At 36.8% G+C, this 21,626-nt stretch overlaps 1 long non-coding RNA gene and 1 pseudogene across 1 annotated transcript; one reads left to right on the forward strand and one right to left on the reverse strand.

The window, feature by feature from the left end:
* The window catches only part of LOC141832656 (uncharacterized), a 178,309-nt pseudogene extending 167,351 nt beyond the window's left edge, over positions 1-10,958 (forward strand).
* Positions 1,261-3,859, reverse strand: LOC141831367 (uncharacterized). Its single transcript, XR_012602051.1, has 6 exons — positions 3,454-3,859; positions 3,269-3,367; positions 3,086-3,153; positions 2,567-2,640; positions 1,623-1,651; positions 1,261-1,510 (listed from the first exon to the last, which is right to left on the reverse strand). It is a non-coding gene; the product is annotated as an uncharacterized LOC141831367 (long non-coding RNA).
* Positions 10,959-21,626: the final 10,668 nt, after the last annotated feature.

Consider the following 21,626-nt stretch of genomic DNA (forward strand, 5'->3'; position numbering starts at 1 on the left):
ATCTAATGTCTATTAGTAAAATAACTAAGGAATATGATTGTAAGGTTATTTTTGACTCTAACAAAGTATCATTTCAGGACATCAAGATAAATCTTTTAATTGGCAAGGGATGTAGAAGGAATAAACTTTATGTTTTGGACCATGGCTATCAGGTCTTTAAAGCAAGCCAGGAGGACTCCCAACTTTGGCATGCTCGACTAGGTCACCCTAGTAGTTTTATGTCCTAAAATATTACTTCCCTACTGCTAGTTTAGATAATATTTGCAAACCTTGTATTCTCGGGAAAGAAAAAAAGGCAAACTATCCTTGTTCTACCATTATATATGAAAAACCCTTTGATCTGGTTCACTCTGATGTATGGACTTTTCCAATTTTGTCTAAACAAGGTTATAAATACTTTGTTACATTCATTGATCATAAAATTAGATACACTTGGGCTTACATGCTCACCAATAAATCTCAAGTATTTGAGGCTTTTAAAAGCTATAACAATTATATCTCAAGGCAATACAATGGCAATATTAAATCCTTAGATCCGCTAATGGTATACACAAGCAATAAAAAAAGAGAATACTTAAAAGAAAGGAGAATTATTCATCAAACCTCATGTCCCTATACCCCTCAACAAAATGGGGTAGCTAAAAGGAAAAATACTACTAGAAACAGCAAGAACTCTCCTAAATCATGCTAATGTTCCCAAAATATTCTAGTGTGAAGCCATTAGCACAGCAGCTCATTTCATAAATCTAATGTCAATAGAAAACTTCGGAGGAAAGTCTCCAATAGAACTCCTATACAATAAAAGGACAAATATCTCTCATTTAAGAATGTTTGGGTGCACATGCTATGCTTTCATCCCATTACATCTTAGAACTAAATTGGATGATAAAGGAAGGAAATGTATTTTTCTTGGCTATGCTACATTAGAAAAAGGATATAAATGCTTTTGTCACACCTCGGAGGTGTTGTTCCCGCACATTGGGAGGTACCTCACTCAATGACATTATAATAAAGGAACTAGTACAAAATCTGTCACGACCCGGGAGATAGCCGTCCGAAAAATTTCGACAGCACCTCCCCAGTATCACTGACAATTCCCTATATACACATATATAAAGGCCCACACGGCCTATCCATACTACAAAATATGGATTTAAACAAGTAATGAAAATAAAAGTGACCCACACGGCCACATACACATCCTACACAATGCATAAGAATGGAATTCTAATTCTACACAGCAAATAAGAAATAAACTCATAAAGTAACGACAAATCCAAAGTTTCGTAAGCAGAAATGTAACAAGAACAAGTATGTAATCAAAATAGGAAATATGCAATAGTTTTGAAAACACCGAAACGAAATCAGAAAGTCCGATACGGTAGAAAGTAAACCAATGATACAAGTATACCACACATGCTACAAACACATCCCATACAAACACAGTCTTCGTCGTGAGATGACATCACTGGCAGATCTTTGGCATCCTCTGTAAGCTCCTACCTGATATCTGGGAAGACAGAAAAATCGCAGGGTCCAAAAGATGTGAGTACAAATACTCAATGGGTAATATAGAAAGACAGTGCATGAATAAAAGAAATAGCAAAAGGATAGATACATACCAAAGATCAACAAGATATCAAGAATATCTCTGCAAATAATAACAGCTAACATGAATCTCATGTAATGCATCATATGAATGACATGTCAAACATAGTGCAACAGTCAAGAGTCAAACAAGTAGACAATCAAAATGCAGTATCAGTGCGGTCCAATACATATATATCATGCACATGATGCACATATGCATGATGCAACTGCCCCACTCACTATAGCACTCGTGCAAGCATCTGAGGCTGGGATGGCCGGTATCGGGGGATCAGTACTCCGCGCCCTACAACAAAGTAGTCCGGTGATCCAAATCGGGGATCAGTGCTACGCGCCCGGTGATCCTGTAGCTATGATAAGCTACATATCCTATGGCCGATATCTGTCCTCTAATACTCATCACCGACGTACCAACCATGTACACTCCGAGTACCACCCCTATCCGGTGTCGAGGTCAAATCATCGACTCGGCTGCGTACACTGCCATACAGCCGTCGATTGCGTACACTGCCATACAGTCGCCATCATCATGATGGAAATAGGGTATAATAACCACCTATGTAGATATACAACTAAAGTCATCTACCATCACGATAGACCCACAACAATGGGATTTACAATCGTTATCATGCATCATGATGAGATGCTCAAATTATAGTAATCAGCACCTACCATACTAATCAATAAGCGTAGGTATAAGTCATCATGATCTCAGGTATCATAAGAAAGAGTCATATCAATAATGATCACAAATGTCATACCACGGATAGAAACAACAGTCAGGAATAATAATCCAAGATCAACAGACATAAGATCAAGCATGATATGAACATGAGTAACATCAAGAGGATACACATAATAAACAGGAGTAGAATCAATATATCAAATACAAGATGTCAAAGAATCATGCACTGAAAATAGAAAGAACTGTATTGACCAAATACAGTAAATTATCCACCTGATATATCGCAATTCAAATCCTAGAACTCCCAGAAAATAAACCACGTAAGCAACTGATCGATAATCAAGGACCTGCAAAAGAAATAACCAACATCCATTAATAAACATATAGATCTTAGCAAATTAAGATCTATATATAACCCATATCCAATTAGATCCATAATTCAATTAACTCATGTTAATTAAACATGAATTAATTTCATTAAGTCTAATCGGATTTAAACCAACCTAACTTAATTAACCTAACTAACCTATTTAACACAACTTTAATAGATAAATCCTAACCTAATCATAATAGCTAGCTCTAATAAATTCTAAAATCAAGTATCTATTTCATCTAATATATCCAATAAACAGATCCAACAAATACACATTAAACTCAATACCATCAACAGATTAGAACCCAAGAACCTAATCTACTAATCAAGATCAAAAATCAGGATCTCATACTAACCAATAAAATCTATCACAAAATCCTAATAGTCAAAATTCTTAACCAGCTTAACTAAGGACTTACCTCAAATTGATTCAGGCCTTTTCCCCTAGATTTCCAGCTCAATTCTTGATAAATGCTTGCTGTTGAAACTAATCGAACAGATCCAAGTAAATTCAAGGATATTCGTCACAATTTCATCAGCAACGTCCCGTGATACAAGTATACCAAAAGCAAGAAGGAGTAAGGAAACACAAGGCAGTGTACCTATTTGTTGTAGACACCGGAGACCAATCAAAATGCCTCACCTTGGCCGGATCATCCTTGACCATGAACAAGATCCACATTGTCATAGTTTTCCTCCCTCTGCTTGATGGAAGTGTCACGGCTCTCATCAATCTATTTCGAAAATTCCCATCTCTAGCCAATAAAATCAAGATTCAAGCACTTACCCAAATACGAAACCCTAGAACCCCAAGTTCAGCTCTGATCAGTGGTGGCTGGCTCGTTCGACGGCTGGCACGCGAGGCGGAATGGGAGAAGGAAGAAGAATAAGAAAGATAAAGGCGCTGTAGACTCCCACTCAAGGCCAAGGGCCGACGGCTTGCTCCTAGAAGAACGACGACGGCGGCGAATCGTGAAGAAGGGAAGGTCGATCGTGATGGGGAAGAGAGGAGGGCAGCGTCTGGCGTGGAAGAGGAGAAGAAAGATCGCGTTGTAGAAAAGGCTTCGTCGGCGGCGTGGGAAGAAAGACTCGCGAATAAGAAGGAAGAGGGGAAGGCAAATCGGGAGAGAAGGGAGAAGGTTTGCACTCGACGTGGAAGAGAAAGAAGGCTTTGGTGACTGCGGCTTCGGTGAGGAATCGCGATCACGATTTGGGAAGAAAGACTACAGTTCGGGTTTGATAGCTTAACGGGTTTTTGAGCTTCTTAACGGATCGGGTGTCAAACCATTAAACCATTAATCAAAAAACCTCATCCAATAGCCATATACCATAATCAATGGGTTGGGCTTATGTTAATGGGCCAATTTGGGCTCCATTTTAAATCATAAAATTTAACCCATTGGGTTGACTTAATGGGTTTCATTAAACCCAAATGAAACTCAATCCCAAAATACCTAGCCCTTAATGATTAATTAACCTCTTAACCTTGTTAATCAATTAGGATTATTTATGATTAACCCCTTAAGTTCCGGTATTTTACAAAATCATTTATACCTTATAAATAGAATAACCAGAAGAAAAGTTCATACATCCATTTATTAAGTCTCATGAACATAAAAACAACATAAGGTACTATTAAACAAAAATAACCCAAATCGAAAAGAAGCACATCAAAGTCTCTGAGCAACTCTAAAGAAGACTGAGCCAAAGTAGTATCAAATCTATGCCTGCAAATCTGGAGGCCAAAGAAGGTAGATAGTTAGCCAAAGACTAAGTAATCAGAAAAGATGTGCATGAATTTAATCTTACTTAAGAAGCCAAGGGAATAGAGTATATCATATTTCTTGTTATTGACACTTTAATTTTCTTCTTAAAGTTTTCCATTTATACATAATACATATATCTATGTATCATTATCTGGAATTAGGTAACATTTATATGTATAAATTTTATATCTCAATTCATTATCATTAATTTTTAATAACTTCTCAATCTTGTTTATTTAATCAATCTATGTCTAAATATCATCAGTATAATCTCAACATGAATAACTATTATAACAAGTGTCAACATTTTTATTTAAGTATAAAAAAAAGAACAACAAGAGCCAATATCATCAGAGAAAAATAATAACTCATTTATAGGCTAACAGTCTATAGCCTCCTCATAATGACTCATATATAGGCTAACAGCCTATAGCCTTCTTAGAATTTATCGTCGCATACATTATCTAACGTACGGGCTAAAGAGCCCTCACCTGTGGAAGACATGATAAACACTGACCTCGGCCTCTGCTCTACCACAATAATATGTGAGCGGTCAAGTATTCTGGACCAAGGGCTATATCACACCAACATTCCTCAGGTGTACGGTCCAATACTCTGGTATAAAAAACTAGGCTCAAAGTTAACATCTTTTAATATTTATCATTTTCTTTTATCTCATTTCACGTTATATCTTTTTCATCAATTATTATAATTATTACATTCTCAGTATGTATCTTCTCTATTTAGTCTAAACGACCAACTCAAATCCAATTAAATCTTATTTATTCCCTTAGGTATCACCATAGAGTTTACATGTAAAGGCTAAGTATCAATAGGATGAAATATCAATAATATGAGAAATAAAAGATCAAGCAGTATAAGGACATGTATCCACAGGCAGAGTAAATGAGAATATCTATTTAAATTTTGAACCCATTTTAATTACCCCAGATAAATCCCATATGTGAATAGGAAATAAAATCAATTCTTTACCCTTTAGTGGTTTAATCATATTAACCCGGTTCTAATATTTTAAGGGTCATTTTAATCCCATTTTAAAAATAATTATAACACATATAAATATATATCTATTTAATCTTTATTTATTCATGCACAGGGGAAAATTATACGAGTTCAAGGATAGAATGTACCCACTTGATTGACGAATCATCGCAATAAGAATCTCTCCGTACCAATCAAGGTCTTGAAATTTACCAATACAACACTACTAAGTGTAATATTTTATCAATTTCCATCAATGAGAATCCTAGTTGATTCTAAGGTTAATCTAACTCAATTAAACTCCCGTTAACTTAGTTAACCCTCATTCCAAATCAACTCTTCATTTATTAATCTATCGACTAATCAAATTAACTTATGTAATTAATCCCTCTTTAATTACATCTTAATCACCTATTAATTAGTGAATCAAATTAACTAATAATTAAATCTGCAATAAACTAATTACTTAATTACATTAATTAAATCAATTAATTACAAATAATCCAATTTAAATCAATTAATAATTTAGTCATTAATTATTCATCTAATTAAATTAATCTCCTTATTAATTAGGCATAAATCCTAATTAAATGAACCCTATGCCAATTAAAAACCATAATCAATCCAAATCTATTAACCCTATCAAACCTAATCCAAAATCGATTAATAAATTATTGACTAAGTATTAAACCAATTAATCTTTAACCTAATCAGATCCATTAAATTAATTCAAAACCAACAATAACTAACTTGATCTCCATCACCAATAGAGATCCAAAACCCAACAAAGTGAAACCCGGATCATCCACATCAAACCTTAACAGTTCAACCTAGCTCCTCAACCGAACAAATTGATCATGGTAACAAATCCTAACTGGATAATTAATTTATCATTAATGATTAACTAAAACTGATTAATCAATTTACTAACTAAATATTAAACTAATTTAGCTGACCTATTAATTATCAAATTAATTTAATTATTTAACTAAACCTTAATGTAATTAACCAATTAATAGACCTATTTGCTGTAATACTTGTTGGCGGTCGGTGGTAGGGGTTCGATGGCAGCTACTTTTGTAAAATATCGGAACTTAAGGGGTTAATCATAAATAACCCTAATTGATTAACAAGGTTAAGAGGTTAATTAATCATTAAGGGCTAGGTATTTTGGGATTTAGTTTTATTTGGGTTTAACAATTAAACCCATTAAGACAACCCAATGGATTTAATTTTAGGGTTAATAATGGAACTCAAATAAAGCTCCATTAAAGCCTAAATAAAATCCAATACCAACCAACCCTAAAGCCCAACTATAAACCAAAGTACTAGCCAATTCATGAGCCCAATTAATCACTTAATTAGGTATTGGGTTATAGGCTAATGGGTATTGGATCTTGAAATCAAACCCGTTAAGGAAACCGGTAACCCACTAAACCCGAACCATCTTCTCTTCCCAAAATCGCGAGCTGCGATTCCTTTCTCCCCACTCGCACCGAAGCCTTCCTTGCTCTTCTTCTTCATTCTCGATTCCTTTTCACGCCAAAGCCGCGATCTCCATTGCTGCCCGAAGCTGAGTTTTCCCTTCTCTACATCGCGATTTCTTCTTCTTATTCGCTGAGCGCAAGCCTTCTTCCTTCCTCTCAATCGCGCCTGAAGTCGACTCCTTCTTTCTAATCGATCAGTCGCCCTCTTCACCGAGATGAACCAAGGTTGCTGGTCTTGTCGCCATATTCCAGATAACAGAGATTGCGGCTAAGAGGGTGGAGGCGGATTGGGTCGGCGTGAGCAGGAGGAAGTCGATCGGTTTGGCGGCGATGGAAGAGAAACCAAAGCTTGTCCTGTGGCAAATCTTGGTTGGGGAAGAAAGGGGCTTGGGGTCTAGGGCATGCAAGGTGAGTTCTCTTCTTGAATCTGATTATCTCAGTTTCAATAATAGGATTTTCTTGTAGCTGGTAGGCTGATTGATCGGTTGTCATGGCAAGGCAGTGAGAGTGGTAGAGTTCTTGGAAGAAATCAGAGCATGGATTGGGCAGGAGTTGATCAAGAATTGATCAAGAGATGAGCTAGGGTTCTAAGGCTAGGGATTTACTCAGATCTGAGGTAGGTTTAGAATCTTTGATTCGTTATGTTCTTGCTGCTGAGGAAACATTTCAGGCTTGGAAGTAAATTTATGGCTTGAAGTTCTGATCGATCGGTGTCTTTGGTGCAAGAACTTCAGTTGTAAAGAAGCGGATGCCTCTTGTGAATTGGAACAAGATGGATGGGCAAGATTCTGGCTAATAGATCTGAGGTAAATCCTTAGTTAAAGCTGGGAAAGAATTTTACTATTAGGTATTAGGGTTCTGTTATAGATTTCATTGGTTAGTATGAGTTTTTTTTATTATGATGGGTTTGATTGGTTGCTGTTTACATGTGGGGACTGTTAGGTCTTGATTTAAATGGATTTGATCTATGGTTAGGATAGGGATCGGTTTATGTTGTTTGTTATTAGGATGGAGATTTATCTGTTGATGCTAGGTTGCATGGTTAGGTTAGAATTTATTTATTTGAGTTATGTGATTAGATTAGTTAGTTAGTTAGGTTAATTAGGTTAGTTAAGTTAAGTTAGGTTGGTTTAAAGCCGATTAGACTTAATGAAATTAATTCATGTTTAATTAACATGAGTTAATTGAATTATGGATATAATTGGATTTGGGTTATATGTAGATCTTAAATTTGTTAAGATCTATATGTTTATTAATGGATGTTGGTTTATTTCTTTTGGAAGTCTCTTGATTACTTACGATCGGTTAACTTATTTGGTTCAGACTTTCTTGCAGTGCATGATTTTCTTTCCTATTTTTGTTGATTAGATATTGCATATCCTATCTGTTTGTGGGTAATTTACTGTATTTGGTCAATACAGTTCTTTCTTTTTCAGTGCATGATTCTTTTACAATCATTGTAGTTTGATACCTTGATGTTATTCTTTCCTGTTATTTGTATACCTTTTACATTACTCATGTTTATACTATGCTTGTCCTTATGCCTGTTGATCTTGGATTATCATTCCTGATTATTGTTTCTATCCTTGATATGACATTTGTGATCATTATTGATATGATTCTTTCTTATGATCGTTAGGGCTTATTACCTACGGTTATTGATTAGTATGGTAGGTGCTGATTACTATGATTTGAGCATCTCATCATGATGCATGATAACGATTGTAAATCCCATTGTTGTGGGTCTATCATGATGGAAGATGACTTTAATTGTATATCTACATAGGTGGTTATCATACCCTATTTCCATCAGTGATGGCGACTGTATGGCAGTGTACGTAGTCGACGGCTGTATGGCAGTGTACGCAGCCGAGTCGATGATTTAACCTCGACACCGGATAGGGGTGGTACTCGGAGAGTACATGGTTGGTACGTCGGTGATGAGTATTAAAGGACAAATATCGGGCATAGGATATGTAGGTTATCATAGCTACGGGATCACCGGACGCGGAGCACTGATCCCTCGATTTGGATCACCGGACTACTTTGTTGTAGGGCGCGGAGTACTGATCCCCAGATGTTGGACATTCCCAGCCTCAGATGCTTGCACGAGTTCTGTAGTGAGTGTGGCAGTTGCATCATGCATATGCACATCATGTGCATGATATATATATATTGGACCGCACTGATACTGCATTTTGATTGTCTACTTGTTTGATTTTTGACTGTTGCACTATGTTTGACATGTCATTCAAATGGTGCATTACATGAGATCCATGTTAGTTGTTTATTATCTGCAGAGACTTTATTGATACCTTGTTGACCTTTGGTATGTATCTATACTTTTGTTTTCCTTTATTCATGCACTTTCTTTCTGTATTACCCACTGAGTATTTGTACTCATATCTTTGGACCCTGGGATTTTTCTGTCTTCCCAGATATCAGGTAGGAGCTTACAGAGGATGCCAGAGATCTGCCAGCGATGCCATCTCATGACGAGGACTTTGTGTGTGTGTGTGGGATGTGTTTGTAGCATGTGTTGGTATACTTGTATCGTTGGTTTACTTTCTACCGTATCGGACTTTCTGATTTCATTTAGGTGTTTTCGAAACTATAGCATATTTCCTATTTTGATTTCATACTTGTACTTGTTACATTTTCGCTTATGAAACTTTGGATTTTTCGTTACTTTACGAGTTTATTTCTTAATCATTGTGTAGAATTAGAATTTCATTCTTATGCATTGTGTAGGATGTGTACGTGGCCGTGTGGGTCACTTTTATTTTTGTTACTTGTATAATCCATATTTTGTAGTATGGATAGGCCGTGTGGGCCTTATTATATGTTTGTATTCAAGGAATTGTCAGTGATACTGGAGAGGTGCTGTCGAAATTTTCGGACGGCTATCTCCCGGGTCGTGACAACTTTTGGCCGGCGACGGGGCGTCTTCTTCACACGAGAGGCAGGGCGGCGTCGGATCGTGGCCGGCGGCGATCGAGCAAGGGACGATCGTGGGAAAGCGGTGCTGGTCGGCAGGGGACGACGGTGGCTCATCTTCGGCAGTGAAGGAAGGCGAGAGGAGGCGGCGGTGACGGCAGAAGGCTCCGGCGTTCTTCTTCACGCGGCGTCGGCGAGCGGTGCGACGGCGGAGGGCCATCATGGCGAGGTGAGGTACGGGCAGGGCCGAACAAGGGAAAAGTTGCGGCTGGCTGCGGTGGATTGAGGAAGGGCGACGGCGACTGCCCTCCTTTAAATCGCGTGAGGTGCGATTTCCTCGCAGGTCGACTCGGGCGCGGGCGGACGCGGTCGCACGGCGGTGGGTCGCGCGATCATGTGCGAAAGAGAAAATCACGGGGAACAGTAATCGTGAGTTATATCCGGGGAGTAACATGAGTAACTTCTCAAACAGGGTTTGGGTTTGGGTTAAATCGATTTAAAACTTAGGGTTTTCTGTAATTAATTGATTTGCTTGGTTTACATATTAAATGACTTCCGATTTGATCTAGACTTCTGATTTGATCCAAACTAGTTTTGTTCGTTTCGTCTTCTTAAGATGAAATTTCAAATCTATTCCGTTTTACCAAAATTCTCTTCCATCATGAACCAAACTAGTTGGTTTAATTTGGTTCAAAAATTGATCCGCTAAAATTAAAATAAAATAAATAAATTATTCTTCGTATCTTAAATAAATAAATAAATTATCTCCGATAGGGATGCAAAGTTTTTGAGTTATTTTTGGAAAACTTTATGGGGAAAATTGTGAACTAAATTGTTGATTTCTACTACTTGTTATCCCCAAACTGATGGGTAAACTGATGTTGTTAATCAAACATTATCTTTCTTACTTCATGCTATAATTAAAAGAATTTGAAAACATGGAAAGATTGTCTACCCACATGTTGAGTTTGTACAATAGAAGCATGCATTCTGCAACTCGGTTCTCTCCATTTGAAATAGTTTATGGACTCAATCCTTTGTCACCATTAGATTTGATTTCTATGGTTGAGAGTGAGCATGCAAACTTTTTTATTTCATAAATGTTTATATACAAAAGACCTAGTCTTTTCAGTATACTTCCTAACAAAAATAATAAGAAGGAACCCATAACGTAATTTGGGAATTGGATTGGAAGTGCAATAATGATCCTCTAGTGGAATGGATTATTGTTGATGGATGTAGGTGTGTATTCGGGGTTGAATACGGGATCTGAAACCCATCAGAAGGCCAGATCCAATACCTCCTCGAGGTCCCCACTGTAGCCTAAAGACATCTTCAAAAGGATGCAATCAAACGGAAGAGATTAGTTCTCAACCGTCGGATGAGATTTAATCTCAACCGTTGGATGAGATTAGTTCTCGACCGTAGGATGAGTTAATGGATGAGATCAGCTTGTATCCATCGGATTAGATCAAGTTGTATCCATTGAATCAAAATAAATAAAGAAGATTGAAAGAGAATAGATTAGAACCGTTGGATGAGATTAAGTCGCGTCCAATGGACGAGATCTCTCCGGTTCAGTTTTAATTCTCTTTGGAAGGAAGAACCGGTTCACGAGGTGAACCAAGGATGGTTCAATGAACCACACGCCCAAGCCATTAAATTTCAGTCGTTGGATCGGAGCAATTAAGTTATATTAAAAGAGATTATATCGTAACCATTAGATGAGATTAAGTTGCATCCGACGGATGAGATCTCTTCGGTTCGGTTTTATTTTCTCTTTTTATATAAAGTTGGTTCATGGATTGAACCAAGGTGGTCGGCCACTTATAGATAAGATTGGAATTATTTTTTTTACTAATTCCAAAAAGATATAACGGCTGGAAACCAAGCAAGCTAATCCAAAGGCCTAGATTTGAGATATTTCTATAATTTAGAATTGGTTCACTGAATCAATCAAAATTAAATAAATATTTTCAATTGGGCAAAGAGAGCTTGGTCTTAGGCGTGAGGCTATAAAAGGAGGGAGGGGGTGGGCGGCAAGAGCAATCAAGAAATAGAAGGGAGAAAGGATTCCGAGATCGAACTCTCTCCTCCTTCTCTTCTAGTTGCCGCCGCCCCCTTCCCTTCTCTTCCTCTTCTTTTTCTTCTTCTTCCTTTGCTTCCTCTCTTTTCTCTCTTATGGTGGCCGAACATCCTCCAAGGTGTAGTGGCCGGATCCAAGGTGGGAGACAAGAAGAGGCGAAGTTGCTGCGAGAAGAAGCAAGGCGATCCAAGGCATCATCATCCGGAGATTGCAACTCCTTTATTTCTGGAAGATCGTTGTCCACCCAACGTCCAGGAAGAAGAAAGGAATACAGCGGAAGGCTCCGAGGTCATCTACAAGGTTCGGGTATGATTTATTTTTCCGTAGTTTTTTTGTACCTAGAACTAGTCGTAAACCGTAGTTAGTAATTTAGGAATCGGCGATCCTGAGGATCGATTGACTTAGTCTTTTGTAGACTTTGTCAATTGATCCAGGCGGGATAAAATTTTTATCCTGTGGGGTTCTATGCTTTTCGGAGCGGATAGAATCTGGAACATAGGACGGAGATCCAGATCGCCAACAATTTATAGCCTGGCCCGAGGATACCTCACATTACTGGAGTATCTCCCGGGCAACTTTGGTTACCGCTCATTCCGATTAGATTAACCCTTCCCCTTAGCCGAACCAGGCGTCTCGCCCGGCCATTCCGCCACAACGCTCGGCCTGCCCGGCTATAGGCCATTACTTCTTGCCCGACCGGATTGGGCCTTTACCACTATGATCCGGGTAGTGCACCCTCAGCTATGCTTAGACCAACCTTACTCTCGTATGTCATTTCCCGGGTACTTCGTCCCCAAGCTCATATCAGTAGATCCAAACCAAACCCGACATGCGCCTCTCCCAACCATCCTATGCTCGGTCGATGCTCCCCCTGGTTGTTATAGGCCCCTTTGCCCGGGCTTCCATAATTAACACATGCATGATGCTCAATCTACTCGAGCCGTCCAGCCACTTACTTTGTTCCTTTGACCAGGTTAAACCTAGTCCTCACTGGTCCCGGATATCTTTTCCCACTCTGACATCAACCCATGATCAAGTCTTACTGCAATACCGACAGTCAAGCGTGCGAACGACCATGTAGGGAAAGGCTGTACCCATGTCCCCATATCTCATTCTATCCTAGTAGCTACCTTTCTATTTACAACTAAACGACAAAGGTGACGTATGACATCCCGCCGCAGTGAAGTTATAGGAGTATCACTACTGTTTCCTAGATGCCTTCCTATCGGCGCAGGTGTCAGACACGTCCAGGCTTGGTCCCCTCAGATGCCTCCACAGCCTGCCCCTGCTATCAGATGGAATGTTCTCTTAGAGGGTATATTACTTCGCACGTAGGTATGAAAAAAGGATCCGAATCTCTTGCATTCTAACTACTGCAACTGCTTTTCCTACCACTATTCTCTTCGTCGGAAACTGACTTGAGCATCGGAGTGGCCTACCGGGATCCCCCGGCACTAGCTAATCCGTTCGTTCGTGTTCATCCTGCAGGTTCCCCTCGCACTCGGACCCGCATCAGTTGAGGTGGCATCTTCTTGACCCGTGGGTTGACTGTCGTCGATTTTTGGCCAGAACAATAGGTTTCTGCAAACAGTGGAGGAGGCACGGAGCAACAATCAATTTGGTACATCACATTTTCACGTCAAGCAGAAACTCAAAGGTTTGAAAGCTCAACTAGTCTCCCTCAATAGCCAACATTTCTATCATATATCGGAATGTGCTCAGTGTGCCAAGGAGGAGCTTGAGGCAGTTCAAATGCATGGATTAGTGTGTGGCGGCATGGATGGAGCATACAAACAACTGGTCCAACAAGCCACAAGGTTGTAAGAGGATGAATTCTCATTCATTTCCCAATGTGCCAAGTCACTCTACCTTAATACATACCTTAATTATTTTAATATACGCTATATAAGCATCTATATATTTTTTAGTTCTCCATATAATTTTCCTTTGAAGTCTATTATAAATTTTTTCTATGTCAATGAATACCATAAGTAAGATTTATTTCTTTTCTCGATACTTTTTAATTAGTTATTTGAGAAAATATATAACTTCTATCATTGACCTTTTAGATATGAATCCAAATTAATTTTCAGTCACTTTGATCTCCTCCTTTAATTTTTTTCTATCACTCTTTTCTAAAATTTCATACTATGACTGCCACGTCCTGAGAGAATGTTGATCTGGAAAATTCGGATAACATCTCCCCTATAACAATTCAAAATCCCTAGTACAATATAACATAAGCCCGCACAGCCGCTCACTAATCTAACACATGTATCAAAATACTAAACCACCAACATATACCAACAATGTATAACCACAAACAAAAGCATACTAGTATGACTCACAACAAAACAAAACATAAACTCCACAAATCTAAGATAAAAGAAAATCCACAAGTCCAAAATAACAGAAACCCCACAATCAGAATTATAACAACCACAAAGTCCATAGATACGGATACGAATACAAATCCAAACATAAATCCAACGACCACACGAAGTAAATCAACGAATACTCCTCCTTTTGTGAGATGGGGGCAGTCTGGTAGAACTCCAAGCTTCAAAGGTACCACCCCTATCTGCTACCTGGGGAGGAAGAAAAGAAACCCTAGGGTCTGGGGGGTTAGTATAAAATACTCAATGGGTACTAGACAGATAGTGCACAACTGATAAATAAAGATGGATATCAAAAGACATACGATCTCTCTAAAATGATACTTAGCGAATAAGGTCAAAAATACTATATATATCTCATCAGCCTTATCATATAATAGGCAATAGGTATCATACATGTAATGTCATACAATGAAACAATCATATATCAAACAAGTGCAACAAATCACACACACAGATGTTGTATAATAAACTAACAACAAATGCATATACAACACATATGCAACACACATTACAGACAACATGCATGGTCACTGTCTGTACTCGTCATCTTTAGACACCCACACAATGAACTAGGGCGCACGATAGGACAACTACACATACTCTAACAACTGACCACTACAAACAAGTGGGGAGTAGACAGAATATCTCAAGATAGCTATCTAGCTACTTCTGGTCAAACCCAACATAGTGCGACAAATGCCCTCACCCATTTACCACTATCTCACACTGGCCAAGTGAGTGCCAACAACAACAACAACTGTCAACCACAACTACTACTATCATGTATATGTTATGATACTCATCTAAACAAGTAATGATTTCATTAACCAAGACATACTCAACATCAATCAAGACAAGTCACCAATTAGACATATTTATTAGTAAATTCGTAACTAGATAATACAACAAATAAATGAGACTGTAGTGATAGTAATTAGATCATATCACAGGTCAACGATTAAGTACCAAACATCGAGTGTGATAAAGATAAAGACAAGATATCTAACAACTGATCTATAATATATCATGCACTACAAATTAGATATGTACTGGCCAAGTACATGAATACCCACTTGGTATGATGAACGTTTGAATAAGAACCCCCAATACAATTTTCGTATATATCAGGATTAACAAATCAAGATCCTATAAATTACAATATATAACACCCACTAAATACAATAACACTTTTAAATTTTGCAGTAAATAATGCCATCGTACACAATAATCTATCAACCCTAATTTCACTTATCCTACTCCACCCTTAACCTCAACCGGATCCAAACTAACCTAACCAAACCAATTAAGACCATTCCACACCTATAATCCAATTAACACAAGCTAATATTAGCCACAACTAATCAGTTACAACCCTTAGCCGAATCTAAGCTACCAAAAGCAAACCACAATTAGTAGATTAACCTAATCTCAAGCTAATCCATCAGAATTAATCAACAAATTCTCAACAGCAAGCTAATCAACAGATTCCCAACACTTGAGATCAACCAAATGCAGAAAAATCCATCAACAACTTGAAAAAGACCTAGCTCTAACTGATTTCCAAACAGAAACAAAATCCATAAAATTCGATCATCATCCTCAAGATCCAAATAACCATGAACAAACCCAACAGCAAACGAAATCTAATAAAATTCAGAAATCTCAGGACACTCAACATCCCAAATATGAAGATGAAACCTAGAAATCAACTAACAATACTAAAGTAGAGGCAAAATCTACTCACCTCACAAAATTGTTGCCCTAGAACCTAGCTCAGCTCCGATTCTTCTTTGATCAAGGCTGCCGTCCTCCACCAATCAGATTCCAACAATTTGTGAGCTCAACAAATTCAGAGATTGAAGAAATCCCAATGAAAACCATACTAAACTAGGAATTCAAGCTCAGTATTCTAACTTTATCGATCTTTCACCAAATTTGATCTCCCCTATTCGTGTCGCGCTGATCACCACCACCTGACGGATCTCAGCTACCCAGTGAGAAACGGACCCGTCGATCGGAGCTTTTGGTCATTGATGATCCACCGCGGCATCTGCACTAACTTCGGATGAGCGATCGCACGATCGGGAGAAGAAAATCGTGATCTCGTGAGCTCGGGCGAAGAAGCGTCGATCGTGGCTTTTAACGGGGTTTGGGTTAATGGGTTTTAACCATATCCGAATCTATTACCTAATTGGGCTGATTAATTGGGCTAATTGGGCTGATTGGACTGATTAATTGGGCTTCAACAGTAAATCCAATCTTAAAGCCCAATCCTCATTTAATCCCCCAACAAATCGACTTAGACCCATAATAATACTAATTGATTTTCCTACTAACCCTCTTAAATTTAAATTAAATTATCATATCTCACATATCTTAAATTTTTTCTATGTCAATGAATACCATAAGTAAGATTTATTTCTTTTCTCGATACTTTTCAATTAGTTATTTGAGAAAATATATAACTTCTATCATTGACCTTTTATGTACGAATCCAAATTAATTTTTAGTCACTTTGATCTCCTTCTTTAATTTTTTCTATCACACTTTCCTAAAGTTTCATACTATGACTCGTTAGTTTAATGCCCTTATAATTAACATAATTTTATACATTTCTTTTATTTGTATATAGGAGACTAGAGTCCTTACCCTCCGTTTATTAGACTTTCTTTATTTTTAGATTGAATAACTTCACAAGTCATTCAATACCCTACTTTCCTAGACACTTTCATACCTCTATTGCAATATCATCTGATCATATCACTTTTCCATTTTGCTTCCATTTAATACTTGAATAACTTCTTAAATTTGAATTCTTTAATAAAAATTTAAATTTCTATACTCCTATTTAAATTTTTTAAGATAAGTTGGTCATCAAACTTTTTATTAAAAAGTTGATGAAAATACCTCTTCCAATGCTCGTTTATTTTCTCATCCTTCACTGCTACCATATTGGATTCATCTTTAATATATCTTATTTAGGTAAAATTCTTTATTTTTCTCTCTCTCATTTTAGCTATTCTATAAATATTTTTTCCTTATTTTGTATTAAGTTATAGATACAAATATTCAAAAATTTCATTTTTTGCTTTACTCATTACTTTTTTGACCTCTTTCTTGATTCTCTATAATTAAAAGTTTTCTTCATTCTTACAAATATAGATTACCTTATTAACTTATAAGTTATTCATTTTTCCATCACTTTCTCATGTACTTCCTCATTACTGTTGGGATGTATACTATAAGCCTAGCTTTTGTATGAATATCTATTTTGTAATATTTTGAAATAATATGAAATGAGAATCACATTGGTCAAATGTCTGCATTTTATATAATACAGTTGTCCACTTAATTTATATTGTAGATGACATGGTGTATGGTGCCACACAGATGTTGGGATGTATACTATAAGCCTAACTTTTTGTATGAACATCCTTATTTGAAATATTTTGAAATGAGAATCACATTGGTCAAATATCTGCATTTTATATAATGCAGTTGTTCACTTAATTTATATTGTAGATAACATAGTGTGTGGTGTCACACACAGAATATCATGTTATCAGTTCCTTATAAATTATAAATAGTAGCTCACAACCAAGATGGATAGGGACAAACCATTGGAGTGGTTGTAGTGTAATTGATATTAGTTTATCTTGATTATTAAATTACACTAATACACTTTGTGTGTATTAAGCAGGACCATTTGATGTCGCTTGATTTATACTGACTATATAATCGAACTAGACATGAGTTATTATGGATGTGCATGCTCTTAATCCCTATATAATAACAAACACATATACTTAGTATGTATTTCTTTAATTCATCAAAGGTTAAGATTTATTCATTAAATCAAAAGGCTCGATGAGTTGGAAGATAATGCTATGTATATGGTGTGTTGTTGATTATAGAAGGAAATGTGTCCTAATATTTAGGTAGATGATGTCCCCTTGAGGAGCTCATAAGGATTCTCATGTAAATCTTGCAAGTGGACTTAGTTCCGCATGATAACAAAGTTGAGTGGTACTACTCTCGGAATAAAAAGTTAATTAATTGAGTTGTCAGTAATTCAATTAATTGACGGACATACGATATCTTAAATATAGGGAGATTAATGCACTCATGATAAGGAGCCCATATTATAATATGAAATTGGTGAGGTAGTTCAATAATAACCCTTTAGTGGTATGAGTTATTATTGATGGACTTGAGTTGAATGTTAAGGGAGAACATAGGAAGCCTAAGCCCATCAGGAGGCCAAAATCAATTCCTCCTCTAGGTCCCTGCTGTAGCCTCTGGATAAAGCCTCGTATCCACCTGAGAGAATTCCGTAAGAATTTCGGTTAGAAAATTCTGTTAAGAATTTCGTTTAGAAAATTCTGTTAAGAATTTCTGTTAAGAATTTTTCCTATGAAAATTTTTGTTAAGGATTTCTGTTAAGAATTTCCGTTATGAAATTCTATTAAGAATTCTATTTCTTCCAAAAATAAAATTATGATTTTATCATAGAAATTTTATTAAAATAAAAAATTTAATTAAGAAATTTTGTTAAAAAATTAACGAAATTTAATTAAGAGATTTTGTTAAGATAATAACAAAATTTAGTCAAGGAAATTTATTAAGAAATTAATAAAATCTTATCAAGAGATTTTATTAGATTTTTTCTAACAAAATCTGATTAAGAAAAGTTTGTTAGATTCTTTCTAAATTTTCTTGGATAGCAAAGCTATGAAAGGATAGGGAAGGGGGGTGCCTAAGGAATCATCTAAATTCTATTTATTGCTTCTCCTTCTTCCCTTTATTGTGATCGGCGCCCCTTTCCAAACCTCCTTCTTTTTTGTCTACTAGGGCCGACTCCTCCAGAGTCATATTCTCCCTAGGACCGGCCAAACCTCTTTCCCTTTCATTCTAGGGTCGGCTCACACAAAGAACATCCTTGTTCTTGCTAAGGACGACGCACACACAAAGGATATCCTTGGCTCTTCTTCAAGCTAGGGGCCGGCGGTCTTGGAAGCCTCTCTTTGGTTCTCCCTAGGGCCGACCAAACCTTTCTTTTTCCTTGCTAGGGCCGGCACCCAAGAAAGAGGAAGAGAAAGAAGAAGAAGAGGAGGAAGAAGAAGAGGTTTTGTTCCTCTTATTGCCACCGGATTAGAGGAAAGGAAGAAAAGAAATTTGGGTGGAGTCATCTTGAAGGATCGTTGCCCACACAACAACCAAGAAGAGGAGAGGAATACAGCAGAAGATCAAGAGGTCTTCGGGTATGTACAATCATGTACATAACCTATAAAGAAGAAAGGTACAACTATTTCATTCTGCTGCACAGTTGTTATTGCTTTCTTTGTATGGATCTTGAATACCAATACAAGAGCCAATGATCTTATGCATCGATTAAGCATATGGTTGATCGAATATGAGGGTTGCTTGAAAAGAATCTGTTTCCAAAAAATTTTTGTTTGGCAAGAATTGAACGGAATAGAATTCCAAGTTACTAACAACAGAAGATCATGTTATCAGTTTTTTATAAATTATAAATAGTAGCTCACAACCAAGATGGATAGGGACAAACCATTGGAACAGTTGTAGTGTAATTTGGTATTAGTCTATCTTGACTATAAAATTACACTAGTATATTTTGTGTGTATTGAGCAGAACCGTTTGAGATCGTTCGATTTATACTGACTATATAATCGAACTAGATCTCTGTTATTATGGATGTGCATGCTCTTAATCCCTATATAATAACAAGCACATATACTTAGTATGTATTTCTTTAATTCATCAAAGGGTGAGATTTATTTGTTAAATCAAAAGGCCCGATGAGTTGGGAGATAATGCTATGTATATGGTGTGTTGTTGATTATAGAAGGAAATTGTGTCCTAATATTTAGGCTGATGATGTCCCTTTGAGGAGCTTATAAGGATTATCATGTAAACCCTGCAGGTGGACTTAGTTTTGCATGATAATAAAGTTGAGTGGTACTACTCTTGGATTCAAAAGTTAATTAATTGAGTTGTCAGTAATTCAATTAATTGACGGACATACGATATCTTAAACACAGGGAGATTAATGCACTCATAATAAGAAGGAGCCCATATTGTAATATGGGATTGGTGCGGTAGTTCAATAATAACCTTGTTGTGCTATGAGTTATTATTGATGAACTTGAATTGGGTGTTTAGGGAGAACACAGGAAGTCCAAGCCCATTAGGAGGGCAAAATCAATTCCTCCTCTAAGTCCCTGTTGTAGCCTCTAGATTAAGCCTCGTACCCACACATGAGATTCTGTTAGAATTCTGTTAAGAATTCTGTTGGAATTCAGTTAGAATTTAGTTAGAATTTCATTAAGAATTTTGTTAAGAATTCAGTTAATAGAACTCGGATTAATTCTAAGGTGAATTTTGTTAATTTTGTTATCCAATAAAATTATATAAATTTTGTTATACAATAAAATTTTATTAAGTTTTGTTATCCAACAAAATTTAGTAAAGAAATTTTGTTATCCAACAAAATTATATAAATTTTGTTATACAATAAAATTATAAAAATTCAGTTATTTTTTCCTAAAAATTCTATGATGGCAAAGCTATAAATGGGGTTGATAGGGAGAGGCAAAAACACAATTTGGTTTATTGGTTTTTGCTTGCTAGGGCCGGCCACAACATCCCTTTCCTTCCTTTACTTGCTAGGGCCGGCCACAACACCCCTTTCCTCCCTTTTGTTTGCTAGGACCGGCTCCCATGGTGTTTCTTATCCTCTTCTTGTGCTAGGGCCGGTATAGAGCCCACAATTGATGTCACGAATGAGCTTCAAATTAAAATTTATAATCGAAAACCCTTAACTCACAAGTAAATGTAATATAGGGGCCACGAGTCGTATTTTCCAAGGACTAGTAGAGAGGTTGTATGAATCAAGCTAAGATGTCGTTATTTTTGGGTTTTTAATATAAAATGGGGTTTTGGTGTTTTCAAATGAAATGTAAATGAATGAAAGAAGAACTTGGTACTAAAAACCTAGTAAACACTAATGTAAACACCAAAAATCAAGGATTGCTGCAAACTGAAATTTAAACTAATCACTCAAGCAATTGAAACCTAAATTGCAAAATCAATGAAACAAAGAACTAAATCTAAATCTAAGAATCTAATCAAAGGAAATGTGAAATCCAATACCTAATCTTAATTGCAAGACAATGATGCAATATAGCTAATCAATTCCAATTATCTAACAACAAAAACAATGCTTAAAACTAATCTAACCTAAACTGAAATCCAAACTGATA

This window comes from Curcuma longa, chromosome 7 (genome assembly GCF_044706935.1).
Source record: "Curcuma longa cultivar G26 ecotype Majalengka, Jawa Barat chromosome 7, ITB_CL_G26_1.1, whole genome shotgun sequence".
NCBI lineage: Eukaryota > Viridiplantae > Streptophyta > Magnoliopsida > Zingiberales > Zingiberaceae > Curcuma > Curcuma longa.